Below are 25235 nucleotides of genomic sequence, written 5' to 3' on the forward strand. Positions count from 1 at the left end.
CAACACGAGAACAGAAGTTCATAATCTTTTAAACACTGATCTCCCACAACATTTTGTTGAGCTAATTCATTCTATTTTCAATGCTTCGCATACAACAGGGCTGGCGCATTTTTTTAAGCTTGTGGAATTCGGCCTTGTAACGTCTTTTCAAACTATTTTCGGTGTGATCCCTGCTTTCATTCATTCTATTTTCTCTAGTGTTTTTACGGCGGGTTGCCACTTCGACTAACTTTGGCTGCCGGACTTTTCCTCTTGATCTGCATGCTCATAAATGGCTGCTCCACCTGTGCTCGTTCACAACCCAGCCCTACTACAGCTACTTTGCAACCGCATGCTTGACTGTTATGGTACCTTGCCGCTGGCCACTCTCAGCATGGCTTACAATTTGTCTTTCCGCTATCCCTGGTATACTTGCATCCAACCAGTGTTCTCATGCATGTCCTGTCCCTTCCAATGTGCATTGGATCTATGCCTCACAAGCACAACGTTGCCTGACCTGGATTTTCCTTTCCTGATGAACCCCTTGGTGAATCATGAGCGTGAATATTCCAATATTGGTTTCATGGCATGCGCTGCTGCACTTGGTGTGCTAGCTCAGTGGGATGTATGTATGGCTGCTGATGGTATTATACATTTTTTCTCTTTTCAACCCTGTTGACATTCTTCGCCTACTTAATTTTTCTATATTGGATATCTGCTCTTCTTTGCTCAGACGCTTTGGACTCTGTGTTCTACTTTGCTCACTGTGCGTAGGACTGCCCCAAGGGGAGGGTGTTGTGGGGGTTAGGAGGTGCAAACGAACGTTGGTAATTTAGCATGAGTTCGTACCTTGCATCACAGCCATTTTAGCCACTTTTTCCATATGACTCTAAATGCATTGGTTCTTGTAAATACTTCTGTTTTCGCTGCTTCGCATGGGAACTGTCTGCCTTTCACTATCTCTGCTGTGCACTGAGTTCTCATCTGTACGCCGTGTTCAAGAGCAGAAAAGAACACTGCAGGTTATTCAGCTTTGGCCCGTCCCACGCACATATAGACATAACATGGAACAGACCTCTGCTTCTGAAATTTCGAGTGCTTTTAATATTGCACAGGATGCAAATTACACACACTTGGAAAACAATCTTTCCCAAGGAAGAGCTGTGCTTTTCCGGAGATGTTAATCCTATCATATAAGACTTGATGTAGGGGGTTCCGCTGTCCAAGCCCAGAGGTCTTCCACTGATATAATAAACATAGCTCGTAGCATGGGGAGGGTGGTAAGCGCTGTATGGCTTAATCCACTGACATTATAAAATACTTTTTGCATTAGTTCTTTATGCAATTGTATTGTTTACATGCATTTCTTTCCTCACCTTAGCACGTGTACTACATTACAGAGCTCGTTAGTTGAAATAAACATTTTAAACTATACAAAGTCTCTGGTTACTCACATTGTGAACAGCTATGAGTGTCTAAGCGAAAGATTGTCTTGTTCCCACAAATTCTGAGAGGACCTGAGTCGCATTGTTCTAGGATATCTAATCATTCGTAGCTCCGCTGTAGTACTGAGAACAAATAAGATACTATAGCTAGCCGGATGGGGGTTTCTATGCACTGAGGCGTGTTTTTTGTACACCACAACATACCGAGTTCCTGGTTTCCTGTGATGTGGGGAGCGAGCCTCGAGCCGGTGATGTGGAGAGAGGGACTGTGAAAGGGGTATCTCACACAGACAGAGCTGCGGTATATTTTAAGTGTTGCCTCGCAGAGGTAAAACTACAGACCCGATAACTTGTAGACGGAGAGGTGCGAGCTGACGGACTGAATCACAAAATGGCTGCCAACACTTTCTAGTTTCAACTGTTCACAGCCAATCAGCCGCAAGCTCGTGCTCGTAACCACTCAGCCAATCAGATGTCAAAATTCCCAAAAATCGATATCTGTCACATTTGATATTTCTCAAAAACTACTGAACAGATTTACACCATTTAAATAAAAGCCTGCTTTCTGGACCAAGACCTTTCTCCCTGCCAAATTTGGCATAATTCAGTTAAGTAGTTCTACCTGTGGCCTTGTCTAAATTTCCTATGGAAAACGCATTGAGAAAACACGTTTTGAGACCCCCCTTTTTTTTCAGCCCCCCCTTGACCGATCACCCCTAAACTCTCAATATAGGAGCTGATCAAAAAAGAGAAACGTTTTGGAAAATTTCTTAAAGATTTGTCAAACAACGCCAAAGTTAGAAGCACATACAAAAATGCTTTTCATATGGGAACGTGGTCCTAACTATAACTATCTACTGGCAACCACCAAAGGGGGTTCCAAAAAGTGTTTTGTACCCAAATCATTTTCCATAGACATTGTACTTATGCGTAGTGGCCAAACGACCAGCGGATCTCAATGAAATTTGCCAAGATTGTTTATTATGGTGTCTAGATTACACGTTTTGGGGTTAGAGGTAAGTAAGGTAAGCATTTTTAAGTTATAAGGTATTTTAACTTAGTGATATCTCAGGCCATTTTAGTCTTGAGAAATTTTGCAGAAGTAATGCAATACATGGCAACGACAAGTCATTATATGATTGTACAATCACTGCCTTTACAAAAGTTAAAGTAAGCTGTGTTGTTTTATCACATAATGGCTGTGTTGTTGGTTAGGGCTTAAATAAAGGTATTACTTTTTATAATCGTTCCCTACCTATTACTACTTATTAAAGTGGTAATCAGTAAGAAATAATTATATATAGTTTTTTAACATTCATGGAGTACTGCAGTACACCCTTGGAAGTACTGAAGTATCAAAACTCAGGGGCAGATTTACAAGCCCCTTGCGTCACTTTTGCACCGTCGTTGCATCACTTTTGTGATGCAGCGGCAGCGTAAAAGTTGTGGCCCATTTACAACGTGACACATCTAGGGAGATGCGTCATGTTGTGAAGCCCTGCGCCACATTAAACCTGCGTCAGGTTTAACGTATGCAGGGTGGGCGTTCCGTCGCAGGAAGCCCCGTAAAAGTGACGCAGTGAAATCTACAAGATTTCACTGAGTCACTTTTACGTCCATGCTGCGTCAAACCACTGCGCTTGCTTGAAGCAGGCGTAAGAATTGACGCAGCATGTTAGGCATAGGGTGGCCCTGAGCATTGCTGCAGTTGCGTCGTGCTTGCGACACGACTCCAGCAGTGCGTGACTTTTCCGTCAACAGATGCGCCAGAATTTCTGACGCATCTGTCAATCCTTGCGCCATGGTGCGCCGTATTGTAAATACGGTGCATCAATGGTGACGAAAGGATTTGGCATGTTGGCGCAGGGAAAGTGACGCATCTCTACAGATGCGTCACTTTCTTGTAAATCTGCCCATCAATTTTCAAAATGATTCCAAATTGTACAACCATTGTAAAACTTTTTAATTCCGCCCACCATCGTAGTTGGGATTGGGACCGTCCGCCATGCATGCAGCGGTCCCGCACACCAAATTAGGATGCGACCACCACCACGGCGGTTGCATCTTGCAATTTAACATTGCGGCGGCCGCTGCTGACTGCAGCATCCTCCGCAATGTTAAAAATGTATGTTGTGCTTTTCACTGCACTACGTAGCAGGCACTACACGGTGCGTGCCATGTAGTCCAGTGAAATGTAGGGGGTACCATGGGTATCCCCCCAGTGCACAAACACCTCGCCCCACACATGTGGGGCCCGCAACGGGCCCCCGAAACCAATCCCCACCAGCCTTTCCACGGCGGTTTCGCCGGCATGGAAAGGCTGGCTGAAGCCAGCATCCTAATTTGGCGGATGGTGCCTGCTTGGCACCGCAGCCATTTTAGGGATGTAGACCGCTTCTCCAGGCAATCGGAACGATTGACTGTGGCGGTTCCAAGGTTGGCGGACTTTGCGCCCGCCACGGTTCCAGTCTGGATCTGCCCGCCATCCTAATCTGGAGGGCGGTGAATCCACATTCGATGGTGGAGGACTCGCCACCGTACGGCTGGTGGTGGCGGGCCTTCCGCCATCGTAATGACCCCCTTAGTGTACTACAGTGTATTTACAATGTTTAGCATATTTAATCCTTTTCAAAAACTACATAGTAACACAATAATATGTAGAAATTACAGCACAATTTAAGAAAATTATCAAAGTAAAGAAGCATTATGTATTCTTTGAAAATATTTTAAAAGAATATAAAAACATTCCCTACACATTACCCTTTTAATAAAGTGGTAATAGGAAGGCAACAAGAACAAAAACTAATAGCTATGATTTATACTTAAGCGATACACATAACCCAGTCAAAGTGTAAAAAACAATTTAATTGTCATTGTCATGCAAAACGCTATACTGCAAAGTTACAGAGGTACAATGTGCCCAAGATATAAGTAAGGCCTACCGCCACTATTGTATTGTATTACCCATCCATCATGTATGGCGTTGCATGGCAAATGTAAAAATTAAATCACATTTAGAAAGCAACGCAAGGCCGCCATGTGACCGTGCATTGCTTAGAGAAACACAAGGCACAATTTGCTGTTTTTCATACTCTGAACATCATAATTTATATTTCTGGTCAATTTCACCTACATATTCATGCTCTCTACTCTACGCCCCCCTACAGCATTCCATTATTCACCACTTCACTGTACGGTATTTCACTGTACTCCACTCAAATGTACATCACTCCACTCTATGCCACTCCCCTCTACCCCACTCCACTGTACACCACTCCACTTCTACGCTATTACCCTGTACGTGACTCCACTCCATTCCACGTTTTTCCACAATAATCCACTACACCCTATGCTAATCCACTGCACGCCACTTCACTCTCCTCCACTCTATGCCACACTGCACTGTAAACTTTTCCGTTCTATGCCATTCCATTCTATGACACTCTGGTCTACACCACTCCACAGTACCCTCCTTCCCTGTGTGCTACTCCACTGCACGATATTGCATAATGGTATTCAAGTTTAAGCCACTCCACTGTATGCCACTACGCTCTATGCCACTTGACTCTACAACACTCTCTACAACTGTAGCCTACCACACTCTACGACATTGTACTGTACTCCACTCCACTCTGCAACACTTTACTCCACTGTATGCCAGCTCACTGTACTCCACAGGACGACACTTTACAACAGCCTATGACACACCACTCCACAGTACAGCACTTCACTCCGTAGCATTCTACTGTATGCCACTCCACTGTATGCCATGCAACTCTACATCACTGTACTTTATGCCGCTCCACTCTATGCCACTCCTCTCTATGCTAATACACTGTATGCCACTCCACATTATCCAACTCCATTACATTTCACTCTAATCCACAATAAATACTGTACTCCACTGAACCACACTCTACACACCTCCCTGTACCAACCAATACTGCACTCTATAGCACTCTCCTGTACTTCACTCCACTTCAGCTTATGACACTCGAGTGTAGGACACACTCCTCCACTGTACTGTACAACACTCCACATAATGACACTCCACTCAACAGCAGTCGGATGTTTGATTTCAAACACTACTTCATTACAAATTAATTAAACAACATTACAATTCAATGACAAAAACAAAGGATAAGTTATAGTTAGGAAAACATTATTTATTCTTTCTATACAAACCCAACTTAAAGCATGCACATTTTACAAATTCTAAAGTTATAATTACTGCCTACATTTATAAAATATGTACCATCTTCCATTTAATCGAAGGCTTTGGGGGTGGCACACAGCCCCCTTCACTTAATTTACACAGTGGGCCCTGGGGGATGTGGTCGCCGGGGCAGAAAAAGAGCTTGAGGAGGGGTCCTCCGCGGATTGGGTCCCCAGGGCCAAAACGGCTCAAGGAGAGAGACCAAGCAGGCCCCTTCCCTTCAAAATACATAAGGCCCTGTGAAATGGGGTCTCCAGGGCTTAATGAGTCTCTGGGAGGCGAAAACTGAGACATAAATCTAACTTTATGACTTTCGTTATTCACATAGGGCATTTATTAATAGTAAAGTTAGGCTCTTGGGAGCATATTATCAAGGGAATTATCGCCGCTTTAGTGGCACTTTTTGCCGATAAAGAGGCGATAATTCTATCGTCCTATAAGCAAGCCTGCGCTAACATGCGTTAGCGCAAGCTTTCCGGCGTTAGCTGATGGTTTTTTAATCGCCTTGCATGTCAGCGAGCAACACAGCGAGGGCCTTGCTGCATTGCTTCGAATGTTAGTAAATCAAAGCTGTGGCGGTATATCATCAAGGGGAAGCGATAAAATTATTGCCTCTTTAACGTCCGTTCTCGGGCGAAAAGCAGAAATAATTTTATCGCACTATCAGCGAGAACACGCTAGCGCGTGTTTCTATGCTTCTGCACCCGTTTTCCTAATACCCACCTACGCAACGCCAATGATATGCAAAGTGGGCGTACCCTACAAAAATAACATGGATAATGTTGCAAATAAACATATCTCCTATTATCAATCCGGTCGCTAACCAGCGTAGCGCCGAGAAAAGTAGCGCTAACCACGCTTATCGCAGGTTTCATTACGCCTGCTTTCATTCTTACTTAGGTATATTGTCCTATGGGAGGTGGATTGTTGGCATAAGCACACCATGTCCTATTTACAAGGATTCTCCTATCGCTATGAGATTATCGCTGGATTTCCAGCAATAATCGCACATTTTGCAGCTATTGCTGGATTATATATCGCATTGGAGATAAGCGTTGCTAATAGCGCGCTATCTCGGCGATATAATCCAGCGATAGCAGGCGATAATTATCCTCGCGCTAAGCACGCTTAGCGATAATTATCGATGGCTGTTGCTGATATGCCCCTTAATCTCTATTATGGCATACTTCAACAGTAGCATCTGCGTATTATCTGCCCATGCTGTCATCATATCTGGATTCTGTTCCATGCAGCTTTGAATAGATCATATTGATACCTAACAACTGTGCACAAATGTTTACTCGGTTCGACTATTGACTCTGCCTATCATGTTTTTGTCATCTGTGAAGCCCCTCTCACCTGCAGCAACAGCTCATTCTTGCTGAAGCCGCCACTGAGTACAAGTGTACATGGGTCGGGCGAGATAAATCTCGAGCCCGTGTGGCCCCCAGCCAGGACACGACTGTGCTGCTCACTGCAAGGTTGCAGAGCGTGGAGCGGAGTTTGCCAAAGAACCTACAGAGGAAACAAGCCCAAAAAAGGTTCCCTCATGGTAGGTGAGGATGAGGGGTCCCAAGGAGCGGGTGGCATCCTCACGGCGAGGCGGTGAGCGATAAACAGAGACTCACTCTCAGCACCTTTCAAGGGTGGGGTTCATCGCACTCCCAAGGGCGCTGCCGACCCAGGCGGTGCCGCAAGCTCCAACGAGAGCCAATCGAAGCCCACTGTTCTGGGAGGTGGCAGTGCCTCACTCTGCCGACCCTCATCCCTGCGCTCAGCCAAAACTGCCATATGTGTGGCTCCCCCAAGTTGGGGGGGTCTTTGCCAAGCGCTGTGGTCTCCTTGTGGCAAGCTACATTCTATATGAAGATTTGAATTAAATCTATACCTCCTTTGCTCTTATATGACTTTATAGTGCAGAAGTCCTTGTCTAAGCTGCCTGCCCAGCACCTGTATAGGTTTTGTCTATCAATATCAGATTCTGTATGGTATGAGAACTCACTTGCAATGCTCCAAGCATTTGTTCACATTTCGAATTCCATCTGTCCTTGATGTCTGGTCATCGCATACACAAGTGGGTTTAGTTTGGCTAGACCTTCTCAAATGGAAGGAACTTTCACAACTTTGGACACAATGGTAGACCAAAAAGATAGAATACAAGCTTAGCTTCGAATAGCTGTACCACTAGGTGCACTTTGGCCATCCTGCCTATTAGACCTGGGATTCATTTTTGGAGGCCGCAAGATTCTGTGCACTTTACCATTTCTTTTTTTTTTATTTTCAAAAGCCTTTATTGACAAATTCAATATAGTCAAAATACACTTTTGCATCAGATCAAAGCATCATACACAGCAGGTTATTAACCGAATATCATAGATGTAATGACAATACCATCATGCAAGGATAAAATTGTGGGGCACTGCCAAGGCACCATAATCAACACATTGCAAAGGAGGTGGGGGCATCACTGTAGGGATATGGGAAAACACGAATGGAGGGGGAGACAGGGGGAGAGAAGGAGGCAGTTATTGGCCAGCACCGGCGGCCGCCGCGGGCAGAGTGCCGGCGGGGAGCGCAGGAGAGGCAGCACGGCTCAAATGAGGTCGCGAGTGAAGATATGTCACTAGGGTCCCCCACGTGTCGATGAGGCGAGATCACGCAGGAATTCAGATAGCAAGGTCTGGCATCTCGAGGCATCTTCAAGCCAGTGAGCGAACTGGGGCGCCGGTCTGCGACCCCAGCACATGGCCTCCCTACGCCTAGCCAGAACGAGCAACATTGCGATCAGACATCGAGAAGAATCCGGGCAAAATTTAACAAAGCCCAGCAGACATAATGGTGAGCCGGGCTGAACCGGCGTGGAGGTAATCTCGGAGATGGCGGCGCATACTGCCAGCCAGAAATCTGAAACCTTGGGGCACAGCCACTCTAGATGAGCAAAATCCATAGCAGGGCCGGCGCAACGCATGCAGCTATCGTTGGGTATAATTCCCAGTTTGTGGAGCTGGCCGGGAGTGCGGTATAGTCTATGTAAATATTTGAAATGTATAAGACGAAGCCGGTAGTTGGGTGACAGTTTCTTCGTCTGGTTGCAGCAATAAAGCCAGTCAGCCTGAGCGATATCCATGCCCAAATCCACGCCCCATGCCACGCAAGCACGATCTGTGGAGATGGAGGTGGACGAGAGCGTGAGGGCGTATAATTTGGTGACTATTTTGCAAGGAGTGGGGATGTATATATAAAGTTGAGAGCAGGCATTGAAGGCGGAGGCTGGGGGAACATTGGATGTAACTTCCTGCATATAGCTCGCAACTGCTAAAATATTAAAGGGGAGAGAGTGGAACTTGCCGCCGGGATCAAGATCCGCCAATGTCGTCAGACCCAAGCGGGAGGTATGTTTAGGCATACCGGTTGGTTGGAGAGGGTGAAAGGCAGGATGCCGTAAAATCGGCATAGTGTTAGCCAACAATATCGGGGCGTTGCAGAGTTTGCGTAGTCCGGACCAGGCCCAGTGCAGGGTTTCAACCGTGTCCACCTCGGCACGTGGGTGACTCGCCGGGGCAAACAGGACAGTGGTCAGCAGCCAGGGAGCTGCTATGTCTGCCTCCACCCCGACGTGTGGTTGATAAGGAGAGGGGTGAATCCTGAAGTGTAAAAAACTGGCCTGGGCACTTAGGGCGTAAAGCTTAATATTCGGAGCGCCCATGCCTCCTTCCGACATGGGGAGAGTAAGGATATCGTACGCAATCCTGGGCTGTTTGCCAGCCCAGAACAGACAGATGATCAAGGAACAAATTTTGCGAAAGAAATGGGCGGTGAGGAGGATGGAGATATTTAAAAAGAGATTGAGGAATTTCGGAAGGACCACCATCTTACACTTTACCATATCTAACTGCTTGTGCGCACTACCCTAAACATGGTTTGATTGGCATACTCCAATTGACATATTAAATTTACATATAAATCCCATGCAGAGTGGCATACTATATAGCCAGGGCCTGGGTATAAAATCCCCTGTAATTAAATGCTACCAGTGGGCCTGCACCGCTTATTGTGCCCCCCACTCAAGTAGCCCCCTAAAACATGTCCCAGGTCTCCCATTGCAGCCTCAATGCAGTGTTGTACTGCCATGTCGACAAGGCATTTAAACCCACTTGCAAAGCCATAAATCCCTTTTATTACACATATATGTCACCCCTAAGGTAGGCTCTTGGTGGCCCATGGGGCAGAGGGCAGGGCGCTGTGTAATTAAAAGGTTGGACATGTACGTTTGAGTTTTACATGTTCTGGTAGTGAAAAACTGCATACATTTATTTCTCACTACTTTGAGGCCTATCTCTCCCATTGGATAGCACTGGTGATCGCTTAGTACATTTAATAAACTATAATTTCCAAATGGGTTCTCGTGACTATGTCATATTTGGTACCTATGAAATTATAACGATAAACCCTCTTCGTTGGTAAAGTCGGATTTTTCATTAAAATTTTGAAAATGCTACTTTTAAAAAGTTTGGTGAAACCCCGAAACCTGCCCTAGGATGCTTGTTTCCAGTCCAGGGAGGATCTGGCCTGGCAGTTCGGGCTGGACTGTTCCCATTAGGCACAGGGTCATGACTGATTTGCATATGGCTGGGTTCAAACTGGAATGGTATGGAGAGCAAAAAATAATGGATTTAGGCCCAGAACTCTGTACTGGGGTGAATGTATAAAATTGTTCTGCATTCTGTCCATCAATTGTTATTTTTGCAGTTGTCACCACGAGTGAAACGGGTATGACCAGGCGTGGGTCCCATGCTCTCCATGCCACTCGAGTCTAGCTATCCTGGCTGATTAGTGGCGAAACCCCAAAACCGGTCCTTGGATGCTTGTTTACAGTCCAGGGAGGACCTGGCCTGGCAGTTCGGGCTGGACTGTATGTGGAGGTGTAGCCTCTTCATCAAGTACACGAAGAACATAAGTAGTTCATTGAGGTTTTATTAGGTACAAGCAAATGACGAAACCTCATCCAACAGCATCAAGAGTAACAGCTTCTCTCCTATTTGAATATCCTCTGCACATCATTCAGTGTTCTAAACATCTCTAGGCAACCTTACCATATTCTAAGTTCTATATTCTAGGCTTACTAAGAACACACTAATACTAAGAATACCACATCATCTCCCCCCGAATAAACACATTAAAGAATACAAAGTAATAAAAGATCCAGAAAAACTAAGGTACACAATCATGTAGACGAAGAGGAATCTTTTTTACACGTTTAGGTCTATCACAAACAACATCTTTCGGTAAAACAGAGTTAGACACAATTTCTTCATCGAATTTACTTGTGATATGTCCTTCTTTAGAGATGTTGGAAGGCAAAACAGCAATCCTGCTAAGATTCCAGATTTTGTGATCACTGGTTTTAACAGCGTTATCAAATAATTTAATAATTTGAAAAGGTTTACTAAATTTAGAATTACAACTAGATTTCCTTGGAGATTTTATCTTTACCCAATCACCTACATGTACAATCGTTTTCTTAACAGCTTTTCTCACATCATAATGAGATTTACGTTCAAGCATTTTCTTCTTTTCCTTTTCTTTCCAGTCAGGTATGGGATCAGTGTTGTTACCTGCCAAAAATCTTTTGTCACTAACCCAACACGGAAGCAAACAAACATTTTCTATTCTCCCTTTAAACAAACGAAAGGGACTGACACCTGTGGAAGAGTGAGGTGAAAACCTATATTCCCTTACTTTTTTTTTTATTGCAAGTTCCCAAGAGTCACCACAAGACCGAGCTTGCTTAATTGTTTCTTTAATTACTTTTATGAACCTCTCCACAACACCATTACATTGTGGATGATAGAGCGCAGCTCTCTTGTGTGTAATTCCCCTCTCTTTTAGGAAACATTGCATGCTATTAGATATGAATTGTACTCCATTATCTGACAGGATTGTCTTTGGATACCCTTCATGTTCAAATAGATCACTTAAAAATTTAATTACAATACCAGATTCAATAGAATTAACAATTTTGAATTCTGGCCATCTAGAATACAAGTCAATGCATACTATAATGTATTGATCTTGTGATTTTAATTTTATTGGTCCTAAGATATCAATGGAGATGTCAGACCAAGGTCCAGCAGCCTGCTGCCTAATAACCATAGGTTGAGTCCTGCATTTTAATGATTTGTCAGAGTTGCAACAATCAACACAATCACGTACTGCCCTTTCTACATGCGTGTCCATAGCAGGCCACCAGTATGCTTCTCTTAGCCTTTCCTTTGTTTTTGCAATTCCCATGTGTGAAGAGTGTGCATTACTCACCAGTTTATCTCTTAAAGGGTTAGGGGGTACTAGTTTACTGCCACGTAAGAGAAGGTTATCCAAAACAGCCATTTCATCTTTTACATGAAAGAAACCTCTCACGGTTTCATCACACACATTTTTGTGACACCAACCATTGTTGACCATATGAATTACTTTTTGTAAAATGGAATCTTTAGTAAGATTTTCTCTCCATTCATCTTCTGTGATCATTCCCTCACTAACTAAACATACATTGATTTCTTCATCAAAACTCTCTCCACCAAACAGGTCAGTATCATTGACCTCTTCATCGTTCTTATCTCCCAGTCTCGAAAGGCAGTCTGCAAGGATATTGTTTGAGCCTGGAACATGGAAAATTTTAAACTCAAACTCTTGTAGAGCCACAACCCATTTTCTAATTCTGTGTGAAACAAAATCTATACCCTTATTGGAGTAAACTTCCTTAAGGGGTTTATGATCTGTGAAAACCTTAAACTCCTTCCCCCACAAAAATTTCCTTAATTTCCGTATAGCCCAAAAAACTGCTAAAACCTCTTTCTCAATTACAGAGTACTGTAATTCTGCCCCTCTTAATGGTCTGGAAATGAAAAGTATAGAGTTATCTTTTCCATTTACCTTTTGTTTCAATACAGCTCCAATGCCGGTTGCACTGGCATCACTTAATAGAAAAGACATTTTAGAAGGATCAAAACTGTCTAAACTATGAGCATTATGTAAATCATTTTTTATACAATTGAATTCTTCTTCACATTTTTTACACCATAAGAATTCATTACCTTTCTTCATAAGGGTACAGAGTGAGACAGTTTTTTCAGCAAAATTTGGTACAAATTTCTGGTAAAATTCAGCCATGCCAAAGAATTTTACCAGCTCGTCTTTGTTAGAAGGGGATCTTAGATTTAAGATGGAGTTCACTAGAGAAGGTTTTGGTTTGATACCATCTTGTGAGACCAAATGTCCTAGATATTCTATTTCTTTTACATTAAAGTTACATTTGTCTCCACGAAGTGTTAAACCAGCTGATTGCAATTTCTGTAAAACATCTGTTCCCCTAGTATCATGTTCCAAGACATCTTTACCATATATCAATATGTCATCTTGATATATTTTTATACCTTTGACATTATGCAAAACACTTTCCATCACCCTTTGGAACACAGAAGCTGCAGATATCAATCCAAAGGGCATCCTTACAAACTTGAATGTGCCAAAGGGTGTGATAAATGCTGTTAGATCTTGAGAAGGTTTATGGAGTTTGACTTGGTGATATGCAGACGTTAGGTCCAGCGAAGTAAAATGCTTAGCTTCATTGAGAGAACACAGCATTTCACTAATATTGGGCAAGGGATAGTGATCGACAACAACAGCTTTGTTTAGTTCTCTTAGATCAATGCAGAGACGGGCCTCTCCATTGGCCTTGCGGGCCATCACCACTGGAGAAACCCATTCAGTTGCTTCTACCTCCTGTATGATTCCTTCACAATCAGTTTGTCTAGTTCATTTTTCATTTGTTCTCTAACCAGCAAAGGAACATATCTGACTTTTGCTATTTTCGGAATAGCATCCTTTTTCAGAACAATTTGATGAACATATTTTTTTTAACAGCCTAAATCATTTCCAAAAAGAATAGGGAATTTTTTGATCCATTCACTTGATTTGTTTTTATCTAAGGATACCTGAGGAATTTCTTTCAAACACACAGAGGGATTTTCATTTGGATCAAGAAAAACATTTAATTCCTTTTGATGTATCCAGCTGATAAGAGAGTCTCCTTTCATAGAAACATAAATCTTCCCAGGAATAATTCTTCCTTTCAAGTCTATGGTCCCTACGAAATATCCTAGAAGATCAATGGTAGTCCCTCCATACCCTTTGGGTCTCACATCCGGTTTATACAGAGTGACTTTATCTTTGAGTTTGTTTTCATAAAAGGACTTTGGAATCAGTGTAATTTTCACTCCTGAATCAAATAGCATCTTTACTGGGGCATCATTTACTAAAACTTCTTCACACGGCCCCTCGGAGTGATTTTCATGTACTTGTGAAACAACAATTTCATCTAGATCATCTTCAAATAGATCTACCTCTACTTCTCTTATTTTCTTTTTAGGTTTGCTGGTTTTACAGCATTTGAAAGATGTCCCCTTTTCCCACAAACTTTACAAATTGTTTTCCAACCCGGATAATCCTTATAATTAGCCAAATGCCCGTTGTCGCCGCATCTATAACATTTTCCTTCAAATTTTTTCTCATTGACCGATTTTTGGGGTACAGATGTTTGAGAAGTTTTGGATTTGACTACTTTCTCATCATGTTTTACGATCTTTACCTCAGTACAGTTTGATTTTTCACCTGAGTCATTTTTTTAAGAACGTCAACACAAGCTTTACTGTGTTCATTGCTCTTTGCAATGACAATGACTTCATCCAAGGAAGGATTGTCTTTTTGCCACAACGCATCTCTTGTTTTTTCTTGTACACAACCTAACATGAATTGATCCCTTAGACGTTCATCCAGTGTGTTACCAAAATTGCATGTAGATGCTAGTTTCCGAAGAACAGTAATGTTTTGTTGTACCGACTCTTCTTGTCTTTGCATGCGCCTACCAAAATTGTATCTCTCCAGTACAGTGCTTATTTTAGGAAGATAGTGAAGATCTAATTTCTTTAAACATATCTCATATTCATTTAAAGAATTACTTTCTTGATCTGACAGTTCTGGAAGATGTTCGAAAACCTCCTGTCCTTCCGAACCTAGACAATGCATGAGTAAGGAAGTTTTCCTTTCTGCACTTAAGGAAGTGCCACAAACTCTAGCATAGTGACTGAAAACCTTCTTCCACTTCTGCCATGGAATTGGAGGATCTACTGGTGACGTCAAGAAAAATGGAGGAGTTGTGACGTTTTGCATATTGGATGCGAAGGATTTAAAGATTATATATATTTTTAAATAATCTTGTGGTCTTCTATATCTTAAATACAAAATTCTGTAATTTAGATACATTTTATATTGTGTTGATGGATTTCTCAAAATACATGAATAAATAAATATATATATATATCCACAGTCACTATTGTTATAATGCGGAGTTTCCTTGTCAATGTAAATTTTGTTGCGCGGTGAGGTTACACTTATCTCTAACAGAAAGTAGCGAGAATAATTATGTAGGCCCAAAGCGTCAGGCAAAAGCCCCACAGATCAGGCAATGCATGTGAGACAACTCTTCCAGGAATATAATTACATCATAATGGTGAGTGAACTCTTCCTGGAACGTGATTACATCATAATGGTTTCAGGCCTTTTCCTTGTGCGTGGTAGTAACTAGGCCAAAGGCGTCAGGCACAGGCCTTTAAGGTCAGGCAAGACGCGTATGCAGAGTCTCATTAAATAGAGGCCTTGAATTACCTATGCCGCTAGCAGCTGACGGTCTTAAAAGGTAACCTGGAAGATCCTACCGTTGTTTGTAGCATCAAGCTCTCTTGTTACAGGAACATTTCGGAAGAGTCAAAGCTTTCAAGATGTGCTCTATTGAAATTTCTTCTTGATTTGCGTAGGTAATCGTCGCCAAAATGTGGAAGTGTAGCCTCTTCATCAAGTACACGAAGATCAGAAGTAGTTCATTGAGGTTTTATTAGGTACAAGCAAATGAAGAAACCTCATCCAACAGCATCAAGAGTAACAGCTTCTCTCCTATTTGAATATCCTCTGAACATCATTCAGTGTTCTAAACATCTCTAGGCAACCTTACCATATTCTAAGTTCTATATTCTAGGCTTACTAAGAACACACTAATACTAAGAATACCACACTGTACCCATTGGGCACAGTGTCATAACTGATTTGCATATGGCTGGGTTCAAACTGGAATGGCATAGTGAGCAAAATAACGATCGATTTAGGACCAGATCTCTGTACTGGGGTGAATGTATCACATTGTTCCGCATTCTGTCCATCAATTGTTGTTTTTGCATTTGTCACCCAGAGTGGGACGGGTATGCCCAGGTGTGGGTCCCATGCTCTCCATGCCACTGGAATCAAGCTATCCTAGCTGAAGAGGGGTGTAAACCCCGAAACCGGTCCTAGGATGCTGGTTTCCAGTCCAGGGAGGACCTGACCTGGCAGTTTGGAGTTGAGTAGTTTGAGTAGTAAGGACATCTTTTTGTGTTAAGTCTGTTTTTAATTTCAAAGGGGGAACCAAGGGGAGGGTCTACAGGTACACAGCGTATCGCCTACAACCCTTTGTAGGGCCGGCCGCGTAATTTAGTATAGGCATGGGAAGCGCAGGTAATGGTCATCGATGCATATATAACACAGCAAGTCGCCTAAAACCCATGATGGGCCGGCCGCGTAGTACAAGAGGCACTGTGTAGGAGTGCAATGCGAAGGAGCCTCTAGGCAAGGAAAACAAGAAGACCCAATTTCAACAGGGACAGGAAAAAATAAGAGAGAAACCTAGAGAGAGAAATAGAGGCGGGCTAGCTGACAAGAAGGATGAAGGGGACGAATAAAGTAGAGAAAGAAAGAAGGCTAGAACGGGGAGTTAAGGGCAAATAGAAAGAGTCAGAGGGAAAGAGCCATAGAAAATTGTGAGGTCCCATAGTAGCGATCAAAGGCAATATCGTAGAGGAGCACGGTGGCGGGGTAGGGGAGGGTGGGGGTAGTGAGCAAGGGCATAGAATGGTCAGGTCGCCTTTCAAGGCGCATCGTGGTGAGTGAGGGGATATGGACAGTCTGATTATGTAGATAATCTGTCAGGGTCGGGTGGGTACACAGCATCGTCGAAGAGGCGGAGAGCCCAGAGTTTCGGGGGCAGAAGACGCGCATGTTACATTTTACAAAGGTAGGTGACTAGTGGCTGCCATATTTTGGAGAAGTGGGTGTCGCAAGACTGCAAGCGCGTGGTGAGTAATTCCATGGTCATTGTGTGCCACAAGCGTGTGAACCAGATGTTAATGGGAGGGGTCTCTGCTTTTTTCCAGTACAAGGCAATGAGTTGTTTAGCGGCACCGAGCATATGAAGGGCGATGTGCTAATCGCTACGGGTAAGTGCGCGCAGATTGTCAGATTTAAGGCCTAGGAGAATTGTGACTGGAGTTTCAGGCAGGGGAAAGCCAAGCACCATTTTAATATGGCTAAGAACCTCTTTCCAAAATAGAGTCAAGAGCGGACAGGCCCCAACAAATATGAATAAAATCGCCCGGGGAGCTCGAACACCTCCAGCACAGAGGAGAGGAATTATGGAACATCCTGTGCAGTTGAAGAGGGGTGTAGTATCAGTGCTTCATAATCTTATATGCAGTTTCCCGTTGAGAGATGCTGCGATATACCTTCGGGATATCCTACCGCAGGCGGTTTCATTGGGCTGGAGCGATGTCAGAGGATGCTGTCGATTGCCATTGACGTTGATATGGATGGAGAGGTACAAGCGTGGGATGTTGTAAAACCCGGTAGGTCCAAGAGATAAGTCCCTTAGAGTCATCACATGAGCGCACTAAGCGTTCAAAAGGGGTGAACGCTCAGGTGGCGGCCTGTGTTAAGTAAGACGTGGATACCCAATGGCGGAGTTGTATGTATTGGAGCTTAGCTCCTTCCGAGAGTCCGAACTCTTCCTTTCACTGAGCAAAGGTTTTGAGTGTGTCGCCGTGGAACAGATCCCGGATCATTCTGCACCCACCCTCTAACCATTCAGAGAATACCTGCGGGTTAACAGCCGGCGGGAAAGACGAATTTCCAGCAATGGGGGTATGCTGGGATGGAAAGGTAGTGAGTCCCTTTAAGACGGCCACTTTGACCCAGACGTCCAGCACCGTCCTGGTAGGGAGAGCAATGTAGGCACTACGGGAGCGCGAGATCCAAGGGAGCCAGGGATGGTCCCAAATGGTTCGTCCAGTTACCGCCCTGTCCATATGGAACCAGACCTTTTCACTCTCCCACGCCATCCACTCGGAGATGAAGTGAAGGTGGGAGGCCCAATAGTACTCTAGTAAGTTGGGACATGCAAGCCTGCCCATGTCCCGTGGGAGCATAAAGATTTTGTTGGAGAATCGCGGCCTACGCCCGCCCCAGATAAAGTTAGTGATGTCACGCTGAAGATTTTGGATCTGGTGCTGCGGGATTGGGGTGGGGAGACATTGAAATAAATATAAAACTTTTGGAAGCACCGACATTTTAATGGCATTGAGGCGGCCCAGCCAGGAGAGGGTAAGAGGTTTCCAAGCTCGGAGGTCCTCCAAAACCGCCTTCCTGCAGTCCCGCCATTTGACTTGGGACCATGTGGCTAGTGAGTGTGTCTGTTGAAGTTCCAGGTAGCGAATGGAGCTAGTAGCCCACTGGTAAGGGACAAGGGATTGGAGTATGGGGATCTCCTCCCTTGGGATTTGAGATTCAGGGCCCAAGACTTCTCGTGGTTGATTTTGAGACCAGATGCCAGTTCAAAGTACCGCAACAAGGAGAGGAGTGCTGGGAGAGAGGCGTGCGTACGGGAGAGTGTGACAATCAAGTCGTCCGCAAAGAGAGCCACTTTGTGTTGTTGGCCCCCGAGGGGGATGCCATGAATATCAGGGGCCTGTCAGATCATCACGGCTAAAGGTTCCACCACAAGGGCAAACAACAGGGGAGAAAGGGGGCACCCCTGCCGCGTGCCTCTGCGTATGGAGATGGGATTTGTGAGTTGACCATTAACTCGCACTCGAGCCTGCGGGGTGAGGTAGGGGGCCATGATCCGGATCATGGATGGTCCCAGCCATATTTTGTGTAGCACAGCACGAAAGAAGGTCCAGTCCACTCGGTCGAACGCTTTTTCCACGTCAAGCGGTAGAAAACATGCAGGTATGTTCTAATGGTGGGTCTTACCTACAAGATGCGCAATATGCCGCACATTATCCGCTTCTTGGCGATGCCGGATGAAACCAACCTGATCAGGTTCTATGAGGCCGGATAGAAGAGGGTCAAGTTTCTTAGCCAATAATTTAGTGTATATTTTAAGCTCCGTATTCAAGAGAGCTATGGGACGAAATGAAGAGCAGAGAGTGGGGTCTTTGCCCGGCTTGGGTATGAGGGCAATCTCTGCCAGCCCCATAGCGGGGGACGGTCCAGTAGTATCAGTAAATGAGTTAAAAAGACGCAAAAGGTGGGGCTGGAGCTGTGGTAAGAAGAGTCGATAGAAGGACAGGGGGAGACCATCCGGGCCCGGTGATTTCCCAAGGGGTAATTCCTTCAGAGCACTCGCAAGCTCCTCTTGGGTAAGGGGTTCCACCAGCTGCTGGGTGTGATATTAACTGATCGGCATCCAGGTGCAGTTGTCTAGAACAGCTTGCACCCTACCCGGAGGCAGCGTGTCCTCGGCATAAAGTGCCGAATAATATGTATGGAAGGTGTCTCGTTTATCCGCATCAGTAGTGGCCTGCGTGCCATCGCCAGTCACGACGTTGGCTATGTGTGCTTTGGCAGCGCATGCCCACAGATGCCTAGCCAGGACCGTACCCACTTTGTCTCACCCCTCGAAATAACGTTACTTCAGTGCTAGAAGAGCCCTTTCAGCTTTATTAGTTCAAAGGGAGCGCAGTTGGCTGCGGAGATTCACCAAGCGTCTTTTATGTGCAAGTGAGGGGCGCTCCTGATACTGTCTCTCCAGGGCCTTGATGTCCTTAGAGAGGTTGTCTTCCAGGAGGCACGCTTCTCGCGCCAGTGCAATTGCAAGAGATGTGATGTGGCTGCGGATCATGGCCTTGAATGAGTCCCAAACTATCGGGAAGGGGGTTTCAGGGATATCATTAGTTGTAAAATAAGACTCAGTGGCAGTTCGCAGGCTCGCCACATCCAGTGGGTCCCGGAGAATATGCGGAGGTAGGCGCCAACGAGGGGCCCAAGGGGCACAAGCAGTCGGATCCCTCAGGAGGAGTTCGAGATGGGCATGATCTGAGACAGAAATGTCGGACATGGAGGCCGAGAGCAACTTGCTGATCAGGGCATGAGAGGTAAAAATGTGGTCGATACTAGAGTATGAGAGTGATAGCGCCAGGAATCTAGCAGGCTTAGATCCGACAGCTGCCTCTTGAAGGCCGAGGACATAGTCCCTGTCCCTTGAAATGAGGCGTCACTGCGATCCATTGCGGTGTCCCATACCATGTTAAAGTCTCCCCCCAAGATTAGTGAAGGATCCGCCTGCGGTATATGCTCTCGTAGGAGCGCCCGGAGGTACGAGTCTTGAGCTTGATTAGGTGCATAAACATTGCACAATGTAAAGGAGCCGTGTCCGATCTTGTCCCCCACCCTGAGAAAGCGACCGTCGTGACTACAAATTATTTTGGATTCCCGCTGCCTGATGCCAGGTCTGCAGAGTATTGCCACTCCAGTCGTTTTAGAGGGGGCTGTAGCCCAGAATTGAAGAGGCTAGCAAGGGTGGGCCATTTGAGGGGTGTCAACCTTTAGTAGGTGAGTCTCCTGTAGGAGGATGACGTCCAGATTGTGCTGCAAGAGGTAGCGCCATATGTGGTGTTGTTTGTTAGGGGAGTTAAGTCCCTTAACATTGAGGGACAGGATCTCCAGGTAAGGAACAGTGGCCATGGGTGAGTCAGGGCCAGAGGCGGTCTTTTACGCCTTTGTAGGGAGCAGGGAGTTGCAATAGGAGGGGGTTGCAGAGGGATGTTGCTTCTATTGAGAAGGGGGAGCCGTCATGGGGGGTACCCCCACCCACCAGAGAGAGAGATATAGAAGAAAGAGGGGGAAAAGAGATCAAAATATAAAACATACAACATTGGCCAACAGGGCCACAGTGTCCTGCTCAAGTATAGGGATAATTGCGGCCCAAGGGCACAGGTCATCCCGTAGAAGTCACTCTCCCTGGAGCGGAGGGAGTGTATCTTCCAGGTTCAGAGCGTTATGGTGAGGAAGATGACCCCGCGCCACCAGCCCTTAAAGTGAGGAGCCGGGAGATCTCCAGTCTCAGAGCGCAGCACCGGCTCATCCTTTCCCGGTATCAGGAGTGGACGGTGCGTCTGAGTGATACAGGTAGAGGCGTACATCCGTTCTTTCATGGCGTAGAAGGGTGGGAACTAGCTCGAGAATGGCTCTCCTCCATGGAGCGGATGTGTTGGATGATGTCCTGTTTAGCTTGGGAGGCCGACTGCTCCCCCAGGTGTGAGGGTCACCTGAGGCGGCATACCTTGGGCCAAGACATCTTAGCAGGCTCCCGGGCACGGGAGGGCAGGCATGTTGGGCTTGATGGCGGCATGAGGGAGAGGCGCAAAAGTTGTGCCGCTTCTTGGAAGGATCTCACCATCCGACGTTTAGTCTCCCACTGAAAAATGAGCACGAAGGGTGTGGCCCCATTGATATTGGATGTTCAATGTTGCAGAAGTCGATAACACCACAGAGGTCTTGTCGCCATAGAAGCCAACCGCTATACATCCAGAGCACAGAGGCTGGAGCCGCCGCGAGCCATGCCGCAAGCAGGCCGTGGAGAAAGTGTTTGGGGGTCCAGAACCAATGTCGTGCCACAGCGCGTAAGGTTGCAGACAGGCAGTAGTGTTGGGGCCACTAGACTATGAGAGGCAAAAGAATTACCCACAGCCGGTCAGCGCTGACCTCTAGGAGAAGAGAAGTTGCAGAGAGTCTCGTCTCCTGTGTGATGGGCACTAACGGGATGACCCCTAAGTCCAGGCCTCTCCCAAGTGAACCCAGGGTCCAACGAAAGAGCAACCCAGCAACAGGGTGACTGCGTGCCAGCCCAGGAAAGACTGGCCCCGGGAAGTCGGGATACGTGAAGAGCCCACCAACAACAGAAGGCACAGTCACTACAGGTCCCTTGCCCGTGGAGTCCACCGGGCACTCAGACGCAAAGAGAGCGTTCCACAGTGGGGCCTAGGATGCCGCTGGGGCAGGCCTAAGGCAGTGCCAATGCATCAGCAACACGTGCAGCTAGCGAGGAGTAAGGTCCAGGGAGAGGTATGCAGGGCCCAGTCCAAGCGAGTCAATCCGGTGGGGCTATGGTGCACAGGGGTGCCCCCACCCCCACTCCTCACCTGCACAGTAGATCAGTCTCACAGGAGTCCAGCAAGAAGACAGGCCGGGCCCCTGCGGGGTCACATTCGGACCCCCCCATTGGCCAGTGATCGCCAGGCACCCCTCGAGAACACCGCCGGTCCCCCGGTTCCGCCTGCTGGCACAAGGAAGGGCCTCAGTGATGAGAGGTCATGGCAGACGTTCAGGATGCCGTGTCCGCTCCGGGAATAAAAGTTGGCCCAAGATGGCGGCTGCTACAGGCAACCCTGGTCAAAAAGGAAGATCATCCTAGAGCCATTCTGAAGTCATCCGATGACTTCAGCCAGGCTATTCCTGTAATTATCTGGGGACGTCATCCCAAACCATCCTGAAGTATGCCTATAGGGGGAAATATTTAAATGGGATGACTCTTACTGTAATCACAAAAACTACTCTAGGATGGTGTTCTGATGACTTCCACTGGCAGGGAGTGATTACCTTCTACAACTCCACGAATACTAATTGACAACTTTGGGATGAGTGTGAATTACTCCAGGATGGGCTCCAGACAATTTAAGGATGATTGTGGATTATTCCTGGATGATCCTATTACCGCTTTAGGATGGAAGTTGATTACTCTGGAATGATTCCATGATAATTTCAGGATGAGTGTGGATTACTCCAGGATGATTTAGGGGCATATGTATCAACAACCGAATTTGCGATTCTCAAATAGCGATTTTTTGAGAATCGCTATTTGAGAATTGCAAAACGGGATGTATTAAAAAAAAAAAAAAATCGCAAATATTTAGCAATTTCTAAATATTCCATAATTGCGATTAGCAAATTGCGAAATCGCGATTAAAGAATACCTTCCCATTCATTTCTATGGGCCAGGAGACCCATAGGAATGAATGGGAAGTAATTCTCAAATTGCGAATCGCAATTTGCTAATCGCAATTTGACAATAATTTCAAAGGTGCAAGGGTGTCATGATGACACCCTGTTGCACCCCTGAAATGAGCATGTGTGCGCAGTATGTGCACCACGTGGCACTTTGTAAAATGCCAAAAAGTGCATTTTTCAAAGAAATCGCAAATTACCACCAACTAGAAGTTGGTGGTAATTTGCGATTTCTTAAGGATAATTCGCACAACTTGGGTGCGTTACATATCATTTAAGAAATCGCTATTTGCGATTTCTTAAATGCTTACGCAAACATAAGAAATCGCAAAAATAGCGATTCCTTAATTTTGCGATGCAAACATGGCTCATACATATCGTTTTGCGATTTTTTATTCGCAAATGCTGTTTTTTGCGATTCGCAGCCTTTGCGAATAAAAAATCGTTTGATACAGATGCGCCCTAATGATCTCAAAAATTAGCATAGATTATTTAGGATTATATTAAGACAACTACAGAATGAGCGTGGATTACTAGACAATGACTACATAAGGTCTTTAAGATGGTTATGAAATACTCTTGCAGGATTTTATGCCAACGGCAGGCCAAGTGTAGATAGCTCCCAGGTGATTTAATGAATAAATCAGAGTGGCTGTGGATCACTAATAAATCATTACGGGCTGGATTACACCTTAAAATTTCCATGTTACAAGCACATTAGCTGACTGCCAGTATGCCCTTGCAGGGTCCCACTTTTAGTTTAGGAACATGGATGTGCTGGTAGGGAAATATTTAGAGGATCACCTCCTCAATGAACCTTCTGGTCAAAAACAAGCCTCTTGAATGCAATATGCCTTCTTTATACAATACCATGAATTATTTGCAATTCCATGAGTTCTAAAGTAAACCCATGATTTATAAAAGTGTCACTTAACGCAGCTCAACACCCAAATTTGCTGCGTTGCATCACAGGGTGAGAGCAGGAAAGTGCCATGTCTACCCCTCTCCCTTGCAACACTGCACCATTAGGCAGTCGAGCACCATGCACACACATTTGCACTATGGTTCCAATACTTTCGGGTCGAGTTCAGCTCCATAAAAATAAACAAACAAAATCATGTCGTATTGGAGATACGCTCTTGCCATTAGACCAGAAAGGCCAAAAAGTGAAACATACACGAGGTATTTATTAAGCCTCAGAATAAAAGATAAAAACTACAGCTGTTGCAGATGAGCATTAAGAGCACGGAAACGGAATACATACCTGTTAAATGTCCAAATAAGCAGCTGCCTAGTGTTTTGAAAACATACAACTTAACTGTGCATCTCGAAAAGAATGCCCAGTCAGGCCACAATTAAACCAGGAATACGATAGCTGCAGAATTAAATCGTACTTTAGAAGCGATGCAATGCCACAATAAAAAATAACAAGTACCCCTCAATTGTTCCCTGGTGCCCGCCATTTCGGGCTACAATCCGATCCACCTATTTTCCTGACCACGCATTTACCTCAAAGCAATTCGGGAACAGTGCCTGAATGCGCCATCGCAGAGCTGCTGGTTGCTGAACAACGCATCTGAGAAGGGCAAAGGTGAGCAATCATTCTATTTCCCATACGATTTTCAAGCCGTATCCCTCGAGTGTTTCTAAAAATGTCGGCACAGGCAGGTGACGTCACTTCCTGGATGACGTCAGTTCCGGCGCCACCGGGTGTCCCCCCTGAAGTGCTTTAGAAACGTGCTTGAAACGCATGTGTCATTTAGGCCACTTCATTTGTACGTGATGGTCCAGCAGTTGCAGGTGGAGTTAACAGTGCGTGGTGCAGCTACATGAAATCGAGTTTAATGAAAACTGTTAGGTTTGAATTGCAGCGCACCGATTTAGTTTGAAGAATTCCGATTTTTTCACCAAAACTACCCTTTTTTTAATTCTCTTTACACTAAATATCCTTAATGGAAGTTAATTGCAGAAGGTATTTCTTTCGATGTTTTCGATCTTTACAAGAGTTGTGTTGTCACGTCTAGATTGTAATTTGCAAGAACGAGGGAATGGGTGCAAGAGAAGAAATGTAAACTATGTTTTAAGATCAATGCAACGGTAAATTATTATACGTGCGCATCAAGAGATGATTTATGAATACATTTTTAAACAAGCATTTGCAATTCAATAGATCTCGCATTAGTAAAAGTTTGAGCTATAAGCGTTGCTGATGATAATGCAACGCCAATAACTGAAACATTTAGTAATGCAAGGCCTATTGCATTGCAAATGCGCGTTCCAGTATCTCTTCGCCCCCACTGTCCAGTATACCCCCCAATAGAGATTATTTTGTAGCACATATTCAGCCAATTCTAACGTGTAAATGTTAAGTATCAATAAATGTATTTTACTGG

General features: G+C 45.1%; 1 long non-coding RNA gene across 1 annotated transcript in view; it reads right to left on the reverse strand.

Moving 5' to 3' along the window:
* The window catches only part of LOC146783158 (uncharacterized), a 91843-nt gene extending 67307 nt beyond the window's left edge, over positions 1-24536 (reverse strand). Inside the window, exon 1 of the long non-coding RNA XR_014970405.1 lies at positions 24352-24536. This is a non-coding gene — a long non-coding RNA (uncharacterized LOC146783158). The remainder of the gene's footprint in view (positions 1-24351) is intronic.
* Between the last annotated feature and the right edge of the window lie 699 nt (positions 24537-25235).

The sequence above is a fragment of the Triturus cristatus genome, chromosome 11 (assembly GCF_964204655.1).
Source record: "Triturus cristatus chromosome 11, aTriCri1.1, whole genome shotgun sequence".
In the NCBI taxonomy this organism is placed as follows: Eukaryota; Metazoa; Chordata; class Amphibia; order Caudata; family Salamandridae; genus Triturus; species Triturus cristatus.